Raw genomic sequence first — 18,163 nt, forward strand, 5'->3', positions numbered from 1 at the left:
CAGCCGGTCAGGTCAAGTTCGATGACTCAAATCAAGCTTTGCCTCGGGATAATTCGTATTTGTATCACCTGTGTCGAGAGTATTCGATGGTGTAACATCCAACCAATGAGAGTTCTTTATTGAGTGCGGGAAAAACGAGAGGAATTCGCGGAACTAGCGTCCCCTCCAGCCAGCCTTCAAGTGTAGGCAGACGACGAAGCTAACGCTACGTCTGCGTGACGATTCGCAATTTCCTTCGTTTCAAGGTTAACTCGGCGTTCCTGGATGAGACTGGAAGTATTAAAGAAACGAAGGGAAATTGGATTTACACATTATGGATCCCTAGCGTGATCGGAAAGCAAATAAACAATAATTCAGACGTCTATGCAAGAAGGAAATAATTTATTTAACACAGTTTAGTTATTCATAATTTCAAATGTGAAGATTAAAATTACTCGCATTGTAATTGCAGAATTATTATTCTTAATAACTATTACGTATTCTAAGTTTGATTTTCTGGAAAGTTATTTTAAATTACAATAAATACAAGCACTCAAATAAGCAAAATTACCTCGACTGATTATTTTTACATGTCATTGTTTATCAACATTCCATTTTATTTATTTTGTATTAGAGAACTTCCGATTCTTTAATATTTATAAATAATGTCATTTTCTCAATGATTTTACTGGTTCACTTCTTCTTAGTTTATTCCTTGAAATTCTTTTTGATGTTCAGTTTAGATCCATTCAGGGGAAGTTCGTGCGGAACTGCAGCACCCCCAATTTTTCTCGATATATAAATATATTTATTTATATTTGCTTGTAGTATTTAATTTTATCATCAACAATCCTATACAATTCTTATTTTGTATAAAAAATAATAAAAACTAATCTTGTAGTACTTAGGAGGGGCGAACGACGCTAGCAGCACTGTGTTTACCACAGCGTTATATTGCTACGCGCGCAAGCATATGCACGTCATAGCGAGATGCGAGCTATTAGCGTAATGCGGCACTGTCCTTCGCGCAGTTCCAGTGTTGTTTATATCCAGTTTGCGCCAATAGTGGAGTGTTTGTAGTGCTTATCGTGTTTACTCCGTCTCTTTAAATATTTAAAAATTGTAAATCCATTCCTTTAATTTCATTTTTAAGTAATTTTGAATTATACCAAACTGTATAATTTTATCGATAATAAACAATATTTTTCCATGTTTAATTTTTTTTTTTAATTTTTACCATAATTTTGATATTTTATCCAAACACGTATACACTGTACTTGCAGTGTGTATGTATATTTCGAAAGTTGCAGCACCCCCACGATTTCAAGCCACGAGCCGCCACTCGATCCATTTGTTCTATCAGTTCTTTAACTGATAGAATAAATGGTTCTATTAATAGTTTACCACCAGGGAAATTCATGTTCATTGGTATCTATTTCTACCATTTCCCCATGTTTTAACACAAACGGTTCAATGGTGCCATAAATAGTCAAGCTACACAACTTGGCAGCGAGTTTATATCAACAACCAACGTACGTAATCAGCGACAACCATGTCATCTCTAGCTGGTTTTTCTGTTTGTATTATCACACACACAAAAAAAACAAACATAAATACTGTTCGTGAACCCTGCCCCCCCCTCATGAAACCCTATTTATGGCTATTAATTACTGCGTGTCTTTTTCTGGTTGGTTTCTCCTTCAGAAACTGGACTCATTTCATTTTGAAAGAGCTGGGATGAGCATATACTGAACCCCAATCCATGTTGTTCTTTAACGGAGATAATAATGTGAAAAGAGACTCGTGAACTCTTAGACCAACGCATTGCTTCCATAAATGGCATTGTTTGTCTTGTTTTTGGACGGTGTTATAATGATTCTGAATTTCAATATGTTCTAGCCATAGTTCTTAGATATAATGCAAACTCGTGCGATGCGAAAGGTTTATAAAACATATTTCAAAAATAAATAAATAAAAATTTAAAAAGGCCATTATCTTAATTCATTCTGATCAGTTATATATGACCTCTCAAAGACGAGTATGCAATACCTTTTGTTTCGATAGTTTCCGCGGTTGCTCAATACGTATGTAAGAAAAAGCTTGCATTTTCCATTACAACATTACTAGAGTGGATGATTGAATCCATTGCTCACTCACAGAACTCTGAAACTTGAATATAAAGTTAATTAAAATGAGTTGAAACCCCGTTTTGGAAGGATTTTCTCATACTTAGGTGCTATTTGAGGAGGTTTCTAGTGCTTGAGACTGTCTGGAGGCGTGGGGGGGGGATCCTTGGGCCCTAATACTTATGAATTAGCGATCATTGCAGATACTCAGTCATAGGTCGCATGCGATGCGTAGTGTCTATTCTCAAATCGTCTACTCAACTCTCCCCCCCCCCAAGATTACATCCTGAGTGCGCTACTGTATCATGACATATGTGGCAAGTTAATCCAACACATCCCCTAAACAGCTAGGGCTCACTCACATGTTAATCATCTTTTTTTTTTTTTATAGTACTTGGAAATTAAACTATACAATATGCTAAATTTAATACATTTATTATTTGTTCACTATCAGGTAAAGCATCGCCATGCATGGGAACTATTTCGAGGATCATACCACTTGCAAATCTTAGAAATTACTCTAAATAAATGCTTTGTTCGGGGGTCACCATCCAGAAATCTTTCCACTCAGACAATATGAGCGTAACTTCTATTTACTGTTGGTAGGTTTATTTTATCATACTTCATCGGAACGTCTCTACACTCAACCGGAGGATAACAAGGGGTGTAACTTGAGGTTTTCTTAGCAGAAGAGTCTTAATACAAAAACAATCCACTGGTTCGAGCAGGAGTAGATTTTTTTTTTTTTTTTTTAATAACGTATTAAATAATGGGTTGGTTTTTGGTCAAGAAGAAAGAAATCATTCTAAAAGTTGCCCGTTCTTTCTATTTTAGCGGTATCATGACCGAGTTTCATTCCCAGTTCAATTCTTTACATGCAGAATAGCAGTGAGTTTATGCTTTGAATATCTTCCTTCGCTCTGGTGTTGTCAACACGAAGTTTCTATATTTGACAATGATTTCTGTAAAATGCAGAAGGAGTGCGTACTAGCGATAGTGTACTTTGGCTGCCTGATATAATTCAGAGTGTTTGCGAAGTCCACCAGTTTTGCCATTCCTGGAAATCAGACCACTTCACTTGCCAAGTTCACTGTCATAGGAGTGAACAATAGCAGACTATGATGTGACCTTTCGCCTCGTGTGAGTGGAGCAAAGGATATTTAACCAGAGTAAGAAGTAAGAGATGTTTTCAAGAGGTTCCCCCCTTTTCCCGTTTCTGTGGTAAGTAGAGTCTATTTATTTGAGGTATTCATGGTAAATCACCTTTGTTGTTGAGGGGTATTGAATGTGGAAAGCAAGCTTCCTCTGCAGTTTGCTTCGCTTAAAAATAGTCACAAGTTTGAGAGTAAACTAAATTGCTAATAATAATAATAATAGTAATCGGTGGTAAGGCTCCACGACCTACTCAGATTGGTTATCGTAATCATAATTTTATGTGTTTTTAGGATAAATCCCATGTCTTCAAATTTTAATATGCAGCGCTCATTATCAGAAACCTATTATCAAATTTAAGGGGTGCCTTAGGGCAATTGGAAGAACGATTGGATATTTCGCTCATTAGATAAGACCTCAATTCAATTCTGGTCGTGACGAGATCTATATTAATATGGACTCTTTTTTTTTTTTTTTTTTTCAGTTGAAGGAAAGTTAGCTGATTTCATATGGAAGAAGTAGGGTTTTCTTCCGGCATACATGGAAATCGGCCAGAGAACACGGGCAATTTATCGAAGTAAAGCCACTGAGACAACAATTGGAGTCCTTGAAGGTATCGCATAATAATAATTTAATACACTGGCAGCCACTGTAAGAGTTTATTTTTTGGTCTTTTTTTTTTCGCAAAACAAATAAGCAGGATATAATTTCTTATTTAATAGAACATAAACAAAAATTAGCATAAAATCTCAGTAGCACCTCTACAAAATGCTTTCGAAAACTTCGCGAATGATATCGACTTTTTCGCCCTACAAAAAATAATAATAATAGTAATACTTCTTAGTTTTTGTGTTCATTCCATTAATTTTGTAGCCAATCAATGATTTGTAGACTTTACTTTCGCAATATTTATATTTATTCTCTGCTTTCTTTTAGAGTCATTTAACGATCGAGTTTTTACAGTCGAGTAATAATAGTAAATAATCCGCGCAGTTAGCCGAGTGGCTGTGCGCTTCGCAACCATATACCTGGAGGAGTGTCCTAGGTTCGATTCCCGTCGCCGACGTGAGAAGCTTAAGGATCTTTCTCAGACATAGTCAAGTTAGCCGGTCTTGGGTATGGACAGCAGGATTTTTCTCCCCAGTTCATCTGGGATTTTTCCTCCCGCAAAGCAGACAAACCGACCCCGTGAACGCATGCTTCGACAGACATAGAACACACAGGGAGGCATAGGGCTAGCCACCTTATCCTCGGGACGGGTACGGCTTAGAAGGGCTAAAGTTAGCTCCGTAACAGGCCGCTTGACCTAATACCTGAAGGGAAGAAGAAGATTGCCATTAGTTTTTATATGGTTGGTTGATACTATGGCGAAAATCTAAGAGCTCAATAGTGTGTGAAGTCTGTTAATTGCGTGTGTTCTTCAGCTGTTTTGGGAGATGACTGTATGAGAGCAGCTAACTTACCTTCAGCCGAAACCACTTATAAAATTTCCTCGCATCCTAGATTGGATGCGAACTCCTCTCCAACTTAAATGCATGTCGCGTTGTCATTTATTATTAGTATTATTACATAATACCTGCAGGGAGTCCAAAGACTCATCGAGGAAGGGTACCTACTCTACAGCTCTCCACCAACCGCAACTACCTTCATCGTTTACACTAACGCCATCTACCGCCGACCACCACTAGTATTTTCACAGACAATTCAAAGGCGTTAGCTTTCATATGTATGTAGAGTATTACGAAATTACTTCGAAATCGAATCGAAGAGGTCGAAATTTTTGATGTAACTAATCGATGTACACTCGGGTCTCTTTTTATGCGGATTTGAAGTTATGCGGTATAGTACGCCCACAGATACAAGACCGTTCGACACTTCTGCGCATGTCAACAGAAGGAGAATCCATTCCGATAACAGGGCAATCCAGCGTTTCCCCAAACTTTTCCTACGACGGAACACTTCACAAATCCTGAAATTTTCATGGAACACCATGGTTATTTTGTAATGTATTAATTAATAATTAATTGTTAATTTAGCTGATTCATTATTATTAATTAATGATCGATCATTAATTAATAATTAATTAAACAAACATTACATTATTTGTGCTGATTTTCATTGATATATCCCATTCTGATCACCAAAAATTTATAATAGTATTATAAATACTTACGAGTGAATGCAGACTTTTTCTCCTGTGTGCTCGTAGTTTTCCCCTCCTTTTGTACATCCTGGAGATCGCTACGTAGGCTGGAGGTGGATGAATCACTATCTGTTGCGTCACAAACACCTTCAATAAGATTTCTTAATGCCAAAATTAAACAAAGTCCCTTGTCTCTTATTCATGTTAAAATTTAAATCTGTCGGCCTATTACTTTTAAAAAATAACGGCACTGCGGTTTCGAAACAAACATGTGGATAATGCCTTAAATGACGATGATATTATTGGATATCGATTAACTTTAGATATCGTCGGAGATCCAGAAAACGATAGTGAAGCGGAAGAAAAACCTGTCTCCCGCCCTCACTGCAAATATAATTCGAGAAGGTCTTGAACTGCGCAATAAATTGGAAAATCGTTTTTTTGTTAATGACACAAATTCGGAACGAGCCTTTAAATTCCAACGTGAGCTGAAGAACTGTATGTCTGGATATCGCGAGCTAGATAAAAAATTAGTGAAATCATCATCGCAAAGTTTAATCACTGATTACATTGTCAGAAGAAAAAAAATCAGCACAGAACGAGGATGAAGCTAATTCTGTTTGTGAAGAACCATTGCCTTTACCATACAGATCTGATCTGCTGACTCTCTCTTATGGTGATGAAGGTGATTTTGCACCAGTTCTCAAATGTTGCCGAATATTGTCTAATAGCGATGATAATTCTGATGACAAAAAAAAAAAAAAAAAAAAAAAATGTTACTTTTCAATAAAATTAAATGAATAAAGCTTTAAAACATTAGGCATTCTTATTTATGGTCTGAAAACAAAAATAATTAGATTATGAATGGCTTAAGACTTTTATAGATTCTCATATGCGATTCTCTTGAGGTTCCTTTTTGATTTAGCTTACTTCGATCTCTTTCAATACTCTTCAGCTTAGAACAGGTTCTTTCAGTCAAAATGCTGTTGAATGACGATCCAAAATAGTTGTAAACTCTTTTCAATTTTAGGATGAGTGGAGAGCACTGATCACTCTCATCATTCGAAGAGTGGCACATAGTAAAAGTTTGATTTAACCTTCATTTGTTTACGAAGTCTGCAGATTTTGTTCTTCTCCCAAATGTTCGCAGGTTGTTGAGTTGAAAATCAAAGTTTCTGGGAAAAAGCCTTCACCAGAGAGATGGTAAAGTTATGCTGAGAAAAATGTACGGTTTAAAAGACTACGCTTTGAACAAAAAAAGGAAGGATGGAATTTCTAAAATCTGATCGATAAAAGGAATTCAACGTGATCATTTAAAATGCATTTATAATTTCCTGTGGCCAACAGCGATTGAATACGATGCGATTTGTAAAAGCGATACGATTCTATCGCTTTTACAAATATCATTGTAAAAGCGATAGAAAGTCGATAACGGTTGGTAAGATAAGAGGATGAATGAAAATAATGAAAGCTATGGATAAGAAAATCCATAAAAAAAGATTGAGATCTAGTAGATGGCGGAAGATAATGGGAAAAGATATGCAGGCGTGTACAGAAGGAAAGTCAAGACAGAGAAGATGCATCGAGTCCCAAATTGGGAGAGTCCAGGTTTAACATGCCAGAATAAATAGAAGGGGGGGGGGGTATTATGCATTCTAGCAGGAAGTGGACAAAAATTCGGTAGTCACGCCTATCAACGGGAAAGGAAAAAAAACATGAATGGAGTTCAAAGAAGAGGCTGATCAGAAGCTATGTTGAAAGACTTAACGGTATGAAGGTCTTGCACTTTCTTTATTTTATGAACCACGAGGTCAGAGAAACATCAAGTCCTTACTTTTTTCATGTAGCTTCACTTATGAAAAGGTTGTAACTATATCACATTAGTACTGTGGGAGGAATAGAGATTTTTGTATTTTTTTTTTTTTTAATGTATTTCAAATTACGGAGTGGACTTCACATACTCGGTGATGGTTCATTTCTAACATAAAAACTTTCACAAACCAAACATCTATTCCAACAGCTGGATCGAACCCGCATTTTATTGATTTTAGAACGAGTATATTAAACACTCGATATTAATCCGCGATAACAAACCATACTTTTTTTTTATAGTAAAGAAAAAGTCAAATTTATCGTCGCAATCCTTCAACAAGATCTGCGCATAGCATCGAGTCTTGATAAAATCTGTTATTGGTGTGTTGGTTACCGATTTCCATTGTAAGTTATGATTTCATCTTTGGCTAGACTTTTTGTGTCTCCTTAACCGATCCAACATGCCACAATAACATTCTATTAACAAACTGAGCTTCCAAATGTATTTGATTAATAATTCTGTGTTCATGGGAGGTAGGGTCACCTCTAACATAAACTTTGGGACATTAATCCAATACTACGACTACTAAAGGGACATAAACATAAAAATTCTTCGTTATAATGGTAAGCTATTAAGGTTTTTAACATTGCTTTACTTTAATGCCTTCACTTTATTTCTGTTACCCTTGATGATGTTGCTGTAACAGTGACGAAGTACTGGAAACATTAAATTATAATTTAATTTCATTCCTCTGTTCCGTAGTGTGTTTCATAAACCTGCAACAGGAATCGTGAACACGATGTGTTGGTGAAAGCTATTTCAAATCCACGAGTACTATACTAAAAATGAGATTCATTTTTATAAGATTTTCCTGATATAACGAAAACCAATAGTATACTCCCCAGTGGCTCAATTGGTTAAGCAGAAGGATCCGCGAAAATTAACAACACGAGTGCAGTACAGTGGCTCAGTAGCTTTGGCCATAATTCGAACACCCATGTCATGGCCTTATCTGCTCGACATCAATTTATTTTTGCATCGCTTTAAACGAAGGTATTTGGGGGAGGGAGGAGTTCAATTTTTTATATTAAAGCAGTTCAAAAACTCTTAGCCATATTATTTTAAATTTGTTTTAAAAAATTAATCAACCACCTTCAACAGTAGATCGTCTACGAGTTACATACTGCTCTTTGGAGCGAGGAGAGGTCAATATTGACAACGATGGTCTGAGTGACAGTAGACAACGAATCCATTATTGTGTTGTTTAGGACGTTGTAACAGGGACGAGGTGAGAACTAATAGTCTCAGTGTTTTTCTTTCCCCTTCTTACTTTTCAGCGAAATGTTTACCAGTGGGTTCTGCTAGACAGACCCCAAACGTGCTGGAAGTGCGTCGATCTTCGTGAAAAGAAAGTTGCCATGACCTTCCTCAGTCAATATTTTTAATATTTATTATTCCGAAAGTTACATTAGATTGAGAAAGAAAAGTAGAATTCTAAGAATTTTCAGATTTGTAAGAATTTAAGAATAAGGTATACTGATCGTTTTGGATAGAAATTTAATCATCTTGATCTATAGATTAAAAAAAATAAAATAAATGTCTATCTGTCTATTCTATTCCCTCAGCCATACGGCTGGTAAATATCCTAAATTTCATCAATATTTCCTTATTATATATAAAGAAACGAAGACCATAAAACCCTGAATTGTATTTGCATAAACAAACACAGTCTTCATTTTTTTTTTTGTTTTGTTTACTTATTGTTTTACAAAATTATTGCCCGAAAAAGGTAATAGAATTGCTTGAAAACCTTGTAAGAATTAGACATATTATCCACTCCAGCAAAGACCAGAACTGTATCCACAACTAGTCAAAGAGGTATTTGACCAGGGCATCTCCTTACCGGTTTGCCTCATTGCGAGATGGCAAACCCAAGTTTCTGGGAAGAAAAACCCTGCCATACCGTATGAGATTGAATAATCTCACCTTCAGTTGAAAAGTCCTACGGAAGGTTTTTCGCCGACTAAACAGGATTCGAGCTCTTTCCAGCTGAAGGATATCGTCAAAACTCCCAGAGCTACGGAGGCTCCATGGCTACTCACCTGCTCTAATATAAACATAGATGCTTAGTTTATGCTACAATACTTATTATTATTATTTGTACTTCATTGAGATACAAGTAGCGTATCGAGAACAATACTCGTGCCTTTTGTTCACATTCTTCAGAATTAATTAATCAGAAAAAAACTTAAGACTATGAGCCCAGTGCATTTATTTCTATTAATTGCGTGTATTCTTCTTGACGGTTTGTGTTTTAGGGGTTTAAAAATCTTCCCTACGTCTGATTTGATCCTTTTTTTTTTTTTTTTTTTTTAAACTGCCGGGGAAAATTCCCACTAATCCATATGTAGTGCTTGTCCTGCTTCGGTGGTCTTAGAGCACCTGAACTGACATCTATAAGCTATCGTTTTTATTCCACCTTATTATAATACATGCAATAACCACCCAGTTCATACGGGATATACCAGCAGATTATCTGAAGTAAAATTTCCTTCCTGTTGGTTTGTTAGAGCGCTTTTGTTGCATTCCCCAGTGGCGCAATTGGTTAGCGCGCGGTACTTATAAGACAGTATCTGTGAGTTATGCCGAGGTTGTGAGTTCGAGCCTCACCTGGGGAAGTTTTTTTTTTTTTAATTATTATTTCCCTCTCTTTTTTCTTGTTCTTATTGATATTGTTCCTGTTGTCTTCTTTATATGTTTCGTTGCTATTTTCATTCTTCGCAATGATAATTTGAATATAAGTATCTTCTTAAAAATATTCGAATGCCTTACGAAGGTAATTTAAAGCCATGCCTTGGTTTTGCTTGTGATTAAAATTGAGATCTACAGATTATGTTCTAGATTATTAAAATAGCATTAATGCTATATCTTTAATGACGTTTTTTTATTAAATCATTATCCTCAGTTTGTCTATTTGCAAGATGGTTGCTATCCGATGTATTTTCTTGTATCTTTGTATATTAATAGTAGAATCCGTACAACGAGTTCTCTTCAGGAAAAGTTTGTCCACTTAAAAAATACGAGATATTTCATAAGCAACTGTAATTACAATTATGTTTTGTTCAAACAGTTCTTTTTAATCAGTATCGAGCATTTGTGGAAATGCAGTTTTAAACATAATCCTAGAATGCATTTTTTATTAGATAATTAATCATAGTGGTCTATTGCAATGATTATCAGTTGTTGGTGGTGTCAATGAACATAATTGCAAGATTGGTAATAGTTTGGATGATTTGAATTCTAATCAAATTAAAAAAAAAATCAAAATACTAACAAGCATTCAAAATGTTAAGTGGAATAAATGTTGCAGAACAAAAAGTCGGAGGAACTCTCACCAGAAGAAATATTTAAGCAAAGAAAAAAATGGATAAAGGGAGTAAACAAACGAACAAAAGGGAATACAAATCAATAATCTTTTAAAACTGCAAGAAATGCAGATACTTGGATGGCGATAGTGTGGTTGCTTGTAATCATACAAGCAAATCATGGTATCTGCACCAAAGGAGGAAGCAAAGACAATTTATTTCAATTAAACAAAACTAGTTATTAATATTATCTATCAGAAATTCTGTTTGAATCTCTTAATTCTTCTACTGGGATCTTTATTTTTGCTGATCTTTAAAAAACAAAATAATATCAGTTCACTTTTTATAGATTTTAGGACTGTGGGCGCAACCTTTCTGATAACTCCAAACCCTCGGATGGTGATCAGGAAAAGGTGTGTTTAAAGAGACAATGTAAAGCCTAAGACTTGGAATAATGTAGTTGGTTTTTACGTAACAGGATGAAGACAGCGATCAGAGGAAGAAAAAAAAAAAAAGGTGGAGGAACTTCCTCTGACGGACAGTCATTTTAAGAATAATATGTAGGAAGAAACAGGCCTATTGCATAGATAATATTCATTACCTTTACGTATATTATCTGAAAATGGTTTATTTTCAGACTACGTAGCTATACAAGCTCCTTTATAATATTAGATGTCGTCATTTTCACCAGTGAATCACTGCACGATATCAAAAGGGGATAATCATTTTAAGACTTTATTTAGAGTTTCTTCTTTACAATTTCTTCTTTATCGGTGATAAAATATTTCCCATTTCAGCCCACTTTATGTATCAAAAGTTGTTGTCGTATTAAATGTTTTAGAAAATACTATATATTACCTATACCAACTGTTCAATACAAACTCCTGTTCTATATTCGTTTTCCTTGCATCTGGCATGAGTGTGTTTGACAAAAGAATGACGTCACTGTATTTGGGAAATCCCATGGTCTACCCGTGGTTTGGAGTATCCGTTCTCATCACGTACAACAGGAATTCTATGGGTGTCAGTTTTCCAAGGAGTTTTCTCTGTGAATAGAAATTCGCGTGCATTGAATAAAAGAAGGAATTGCGTAATAATAATAATAATAATAAAAGTACAAAATAGAAAACGCTTATATCAATAAGCTAGCGAAAGAATGTTTGTCTTCTGTCTGTTTTGTTACAATTTTATTGATTGTCATTTCAGATAAATTAAAAACTGTATTTGAGTAGTTTCCCATATCCAACATTATACAGAAGATAATAATAATAATAATAATAGAATTGGTGAGGATTTGGACAACTGAAGCCTTCTTGGTTAATAAGTACAGTAAATTATACTTGACAAGAAATTATATTTTTATTTAATCCTTGACCGAAGTGTATGCAAATTCCAAACCGGTTTTGACCTTTATTGAGATCTCAATAAAGATCGAAACTGATCTGGATGGCGACCCTTCTCATAATGTATATCAATATACACACGATCGAAAGGAAGTATGCTTTGCATTATGGGATACTGAGGCAATTAATGTGACGTCAACAGCTGCTGCGTAGTTGTGAAGTTACTTCGTGTACAAACTTCGCTTATATTTGCATAGTGGATTAAACAAGAATATAATTTCGACCCCTAGAATTTACAACTAAAGTCACACACGAATGAACCGAAAGTAAACAAACAAAAACCAACATAATCCCCTCCTTTGCAAAGGGGGGGGGATTGTGTTGGTCACTATCGATTTGTGACCAACATCAGCACCCCCCCCTCCCGTTAATGTTCACTCTTTGAACTGTCTATTTTTGTAATTTCAAAAAGTTTTGAAATTACAACTTACAGTTCTTCGGAGACTCCAACTCAGCTATGAAGCAACAGCCTCACAATAACCTTTCCTGTTTAGGACTAATTTACGTTAAAAAAAAAATTGAATAACATCTAAAGGAATCAGAACCAATAAAAAATAGACTTCTTCATCGTTCAAGTACGTAACTAGGTTAAGAAGGAAGCGAACCGATTGAAGCAAGAAAATGATTTATTGATGTAAACCTTGCTTCTCTTTTCATCACTTGGACTATCAATGGAAACTATTGTAGGTCAATATGATGTACGACATGGCATCGCATATGCAACACTTCACGTACTGATCTTGGAATTTAGGTAAAGAGGACAGGTGGCAGTAATAAGGAAGTGAACTGAAGGGATGAGATGCCTTAAAGGTTTTGTTGATTACTTTTGCCAGAGGCGAGTTACAAACTGGGATGAATAGTGAAATGCGACACCTATATAGCATTCGAAAGGTATAAATATATATAAATACATAGCATGCAGTTGAATATGTTGACATTGTAACTGTTGGTTCTTGTTAACTTTTTCCATCTATTACAACTATTTCCATCCTGAAAGAGATTTTCGTATTTGATTTCAGAATAAAACAAAATCGGGGAAAATAGTTTGGGGGAGTTGATACACGTGATATCTGATTGTAGAAACACTTCTTACAATTTCTTAATTATACTAAAAGTAATTATTTTCTGTTGCAATGGCAGAATATTTTAAGAAGTTTGCATTATTTTTCTTATCAGAGAAGTGCTTTGATGAATTTCTCGCGAAATTTAATTTTTCTGGATGTTGAATGCCTAAAACATGCTATCAGCAAAGTTTCGGGAAGGAACAGGTATTATTATTGGATCAACATTGGTCAAAGTTCCACAAATTATAAAAATTTTGCAGGCTCAGCGTGCCCAGAGACTTAGTTTTACAGGTGTTTTATTAGAATTGCTTGCTGTAAGCTCTACTGCTGCACATAGTTTTGCCCAAAAAATTTCCATTCAGTTCGTCGGGTGAGTCAGTTTTTCTTATGCTAGGGACAGCCATTATCGGGTTCCTGGTCTGGACGGAAGAAGCAAGCTCTAACTTTTGTCCCTGCTTACGTGTGTGTTCTTTATATACTGATCGGTGGGTTGACACCGATGTTAGTCTTATGGAGTCGCTAGGCGGTTAACCTTCCTGTCGTTGTGAATGGAAAGTTAATTCAGGCCTTCAGAAATTACAGATGTCAGCGATCACAGTTTTCTTATTTTTCCTGGGATCCTTCGCTCGCATCCTGACGTCAATACAAGATACGGGAGATCAGCTTATTATATATATATATATATATATATATATAATTCTATATCATCTATGCATAAATTGACAAAGTATGTGCCTTGAATTGGCGGGCACTTCTACTGCTCATAAGAGGCAAATGTTACTGTAATCACGTTATGAGTATTTAAAATACGTGCAATTTGATATTGTATACTCAGACCATCAAGACTAAGCTTTCTCAGCTGGTATAATGGGATCCAATTATGTTTTTTAAGAATTCCTCGATCGAGTACAAAATGACCAGGAAGTAATTGGGATGTTCAGAACTTCCTGTGCATTCCTTTTTTTATTTTTTAAATTTTAATATTGTTATTATAGTAAATGATAAAGGTGATTAAACTTTAAAATAGTGGTTAGCTAAAATTTAGTTAAAATGGTTAGCTTAAAGTGGTTAGTTTAAAATGTCACGCGATGTTGGTCGGCAGGTGGACAAATAAGCCAACCGTTCCGAACGAAATTAAAATCAATGAACATCTCCCTCTTTTAGGAATCACCATAGGGGACCAAACCCATCATAACAAGCAATGGGAAGTAGCTCATAACAAAATTACAAAAAAAAAAAAATTCACAAATGAGACCCAGACAATTATCAATTAGAAGCACAGCAAAAATATGTAACCAGTTCTTACTATCAAAAATATGGCACCTTGTAGCCAACATTAATTACAATGGCAACGAAGTTGACAAAATTCACAGAGAATGTGCAAAATTTATTTGGGATTCGGAATACGAACCCATACGAAGGTGTACAATATTTCATGATATAGAAGCTGGAGGACTTGGTTTAATAAATGTACATTTAAAAACTCTAAGTGCAAGAGCAAAAATCATAGAGAGAGCTTACTCGGAACACAAAGCATGGCGTGCATATATCATATATTACATGCAAAGAATAATGCCCCACCAAATAATTTGTTCCATTCCACAATCGAATGGCAAAATACCAAAAATGTTCATTGAAGTTGCGGAGGGGTACAAATTCATTAATAATCTTATAGCAATAAAAGATTTCCTCAAAATGAAACCAAAAATTGCACATATCCCTCTCACGCGAGCAGTTATATTCCAGGAAATGTGGCGTGAGTTTGAAAAAGGTAAAATTAAATTATCCGATGTACTCAAAAAGGCAATCAGATTACCTATATATCCGAAATTAAAAACATTTTATTACAAAGTTCACCACGCTTGCCTACCCACCAGATTATGGTGCGCATACAAAGATATTATTCCACTCCAAGTCCCAGCCAAATGCTACTTCTGCCCTGAACCAGAAACACTATATCACATAATGTTATACTGCCCCCATACCTCTCCAATATGGAAATTCATAAAACACAAAGAACCGGTCATAGAACACACGGTATTCTGGCTAAAGGACGGAAACATAAAATAACCGAAGCAATTATAACAACAATGTACTCCATACAGACATACCTGGACATACAGATGTGGCAGAATTTATGGAAGAGATACAGGCCCAGATATAATGCAAAAACTCAACAAACAACTAAATGAAATCATAACAGACATAATAAACAGAAAAAAGATAACAAAACGACAATGGCGGAAGACAGGCCTTATCTCTGAAGAATATGAAGAAAACATACAAATAATGGAAATAAAAGACCCTCCGTAAAGAAAAACATGAAAACAAGCCAATACAATTCACTCTGAAAGGAAAAATAATGGAATAGAAAACTAAACACATAATGTAAATATGTATATAAAAGTGTAGAAATATTGTATAGTAATGAATATATCTATTTGCATAAGAGGAAGTATATGTCTTATAATATTCAGATAAGGTAAACATATTGTAATATTTCAATGGATGTTAAATGGCAAAATAACTGCCCAAAAGATTGCAGGACTCTAGGTGAAAATAGATATTGGGCATGTTATCATGTTGTAAATAAAAATTGTTAACTGAAATAACCATGCCATGTACTTATTGTATTATTTTATTGTATATATTATCATGTTGTAAATGATAATTCTTAACTGAAATAAGCATGCTATGTACTTATTGTATATATGTAGTTCATCTGAATGTACATAAATACTTTTGAGAAAATAAAATATATCAGTGGTTTGCATAGCTGCCTTCTAAGCAGTTGATCCGCGTTCGATTCCCGGCCGTTGCATTTTTTTTTTTTTTTTTTTGGACGCACACTTTAGATATAGTATAATGCTTGCACAAAAATTAAGTCAAAGCTTTTACAATCTTTCGTGTAAAAAATGTTATAAAGAATAATAAATAAACATATTTAGCACGTCATGGGAACATAATAACTTTGATAATAATGAGAGATATGGATTGGATATTATATATATATATATATATATATATATATATATATATATATATAATCCAATCATCGTGAAAAGATCCAAGTGTTTAAAGCAGGGGAGGATATTTCGTCCCTTTCTCTTTGTAATATTAAACTAAATTGTTACGAATGACATGAAAAAATAAACCTTTGAAATTTATTAGGTATATACTATTTATACATCACTGGATTCTAGGTGCTGATTAAGATGCGTACATAAAAAAGAAATTCTTGCATTCCCAATAATTAAATAGTAGAACAATACTGGTTGTTTTCTGTTCTCTCTTTACGTGTTGGTTTATAGGTTCTTTCGATAAGTCCTGTTCAAATTCCACTCAACATGAAACCTTTTATAGTACTTATATGTCGTCCATTGTTAAGTGCTCTCAGATTTCTCAGTAATAAAGTGTGGTTTCCCTCCGGTCCTCCCATGAAACAGTTAGGCAGCATTCCTTTCTGGCCAGCTCCAGTAGCAGTGTTGTTGTGGGGGGGAGGGAAAAGGAGAGGGGAGGAGGAGGAAATAGCTCTGTTGACTTTGCCAATCAGTGAACCATCTGTTATTGTATTCCTAGCTCACTAAGCCTCTCCGATTTTACTTCTTCCCCTTTGACCCACGCCATTGGTCATCAAATCGGACTCTTTTGGTCACAGGTCAACTACGGTCACATCCCCCCCCCCTTTTATTTTATTTAAACTGAAGTTTCGTCAACAGATGTGTCACGCCACATTTCCTGGAATACGTCTTGTGCTAATAATTCCCACGTGTTTTGGTCAGGAGATAGTGTTATCTGCTCTGTAAATCCCTTGTGTTGTTGCTGGCTACAAAGGAAATGACTGGGTGGTAGTGACAGCATGTGGATACTAATTGATTGAAATAGTCCGCTGAGAAATGAAGTGATTGGCCACGCTTGTCCATCACAAAAGCGAAGATTATCACTTGTAGAGCTAAAGGGGGAGACGTAATACTGGGGAAAAAAAAAATCAAAGAACAACAAAATATAATATAATATATATAAAAATATAATATATGTATATATCCTTCTCATCCATGTTATTTCGTTTTCAACTCACAATTCGTATTCATGTGTATTGACGTCAAAACCTCTAAGATTGTTAAAGGAAAACCAATAAAAGTCTTATAAACGAAGAATGGAATATTTAAATATCGTAATTAACTGAATATAGTTCTTTAATATTCTATTTTTATTGTTAACATTTTCTACAGAGATTTGTTTTTAGATTAATTAACAGCTGTGAAAACAGTAATAGATATAGACGTTATGTACGAATTGGTAGGGAACTGCACAGGATATTAATTACAGAATTATGAAGTTCGACTGCTAGAGTGGAATGTATTTTCTAATAAATATTTAAATAAATAAAAACCTAAGACGAAGATGTAGGCATAAGAAGTCAGTTGAGTTCAGAGAATGTTTTAATAGTGAGATACAATTTTGCGAGTTTTTGTTCGACCTCCAATGTTTCCTTTCCTCGGCATTGACTTAGTTGCTCAGTGAGTTAAGACGGCTCTGCAGCCAGCTGTTTTCTTGATAATACTAGTTTATATATATAAACCGGAAGGTAGTGATCAGTTCATTGCAATTCAGCATTATTAAACTGTAACAAATTGATCACTGCCTTCAGTGTTTTTTTAAAAAAAATCTAGTTAAAAAATTGTTTTTCACCAAATGCTAGAGACTAATGGAAAAATGTCCAAGACTATCTATCTTCTCTGAAGAGTTATTCCGGTTGTGTGTGTGTGTGTGTGTGTGTGTCTGTGTGTGTGTGTGTGTGTGAGAGAGAGAGAGAGAGAGAGAGAGAGGTTCGTAGTAGGTAGAATCTTACCACCGTTGCCTGAGACAAGATAACTCAGCCTCGTTAAAAGTCCCTTCCTGTGAAGTCGATTTTTCCCGAAAAGCTGTCACGAATTTTAAACTGTTGTTCCTCTGAAAAATATTTGTACGTTAGCATATTTTAATCTGATTGTTGTTATCGGCAGTAATAGTTTTGCTTTTGATAGAAAAAAAAAAATGTTTCAAGATTATCGTAATTCGCAGTGGCGGATTATCCAATAGGCATATTAGCGCGCGCCTCGTCGTCTCAAGTGCACT

General features: G+C 35.1%; 1 non-coding gene across 1 annotated transcript; it reads left to right on the top strand.

Moving 5' to 3' along the window:
- Positions 1-9,799: 9,799 nt before the first annotated feature.
- TRNAI-UAU (transfer RNA isoleucine (anticodon UAU)) lies at positions 9,800-9,891 on the top strand. The gene is given in 2 exon segments: positions 9,800-9,837; positions 9,856-9,891. It is a non-coding gene; the product is annotated as a tRNA-Ile (tRNA).
- Positions 9,892-18,163: the final 8,272 nt, after the last annotated feature.

The sequence above is a fragment of the Typopeltis vanoorti genome, chromosome 2 (genome assembly GCF_054136105.1).
Source record: "Typopeltis vanoorti isolate ZY-2024b chromosome 2, IOZ_Tvanoo_1.0, whole genome shotgun sequence".
Lineage (NCBI taxonomy): Eukaryota > Metazoa > Arthropoda > Arachnida > Uropygi > Thelyphonidae > Typopeltis > Typopeltis vanoorti.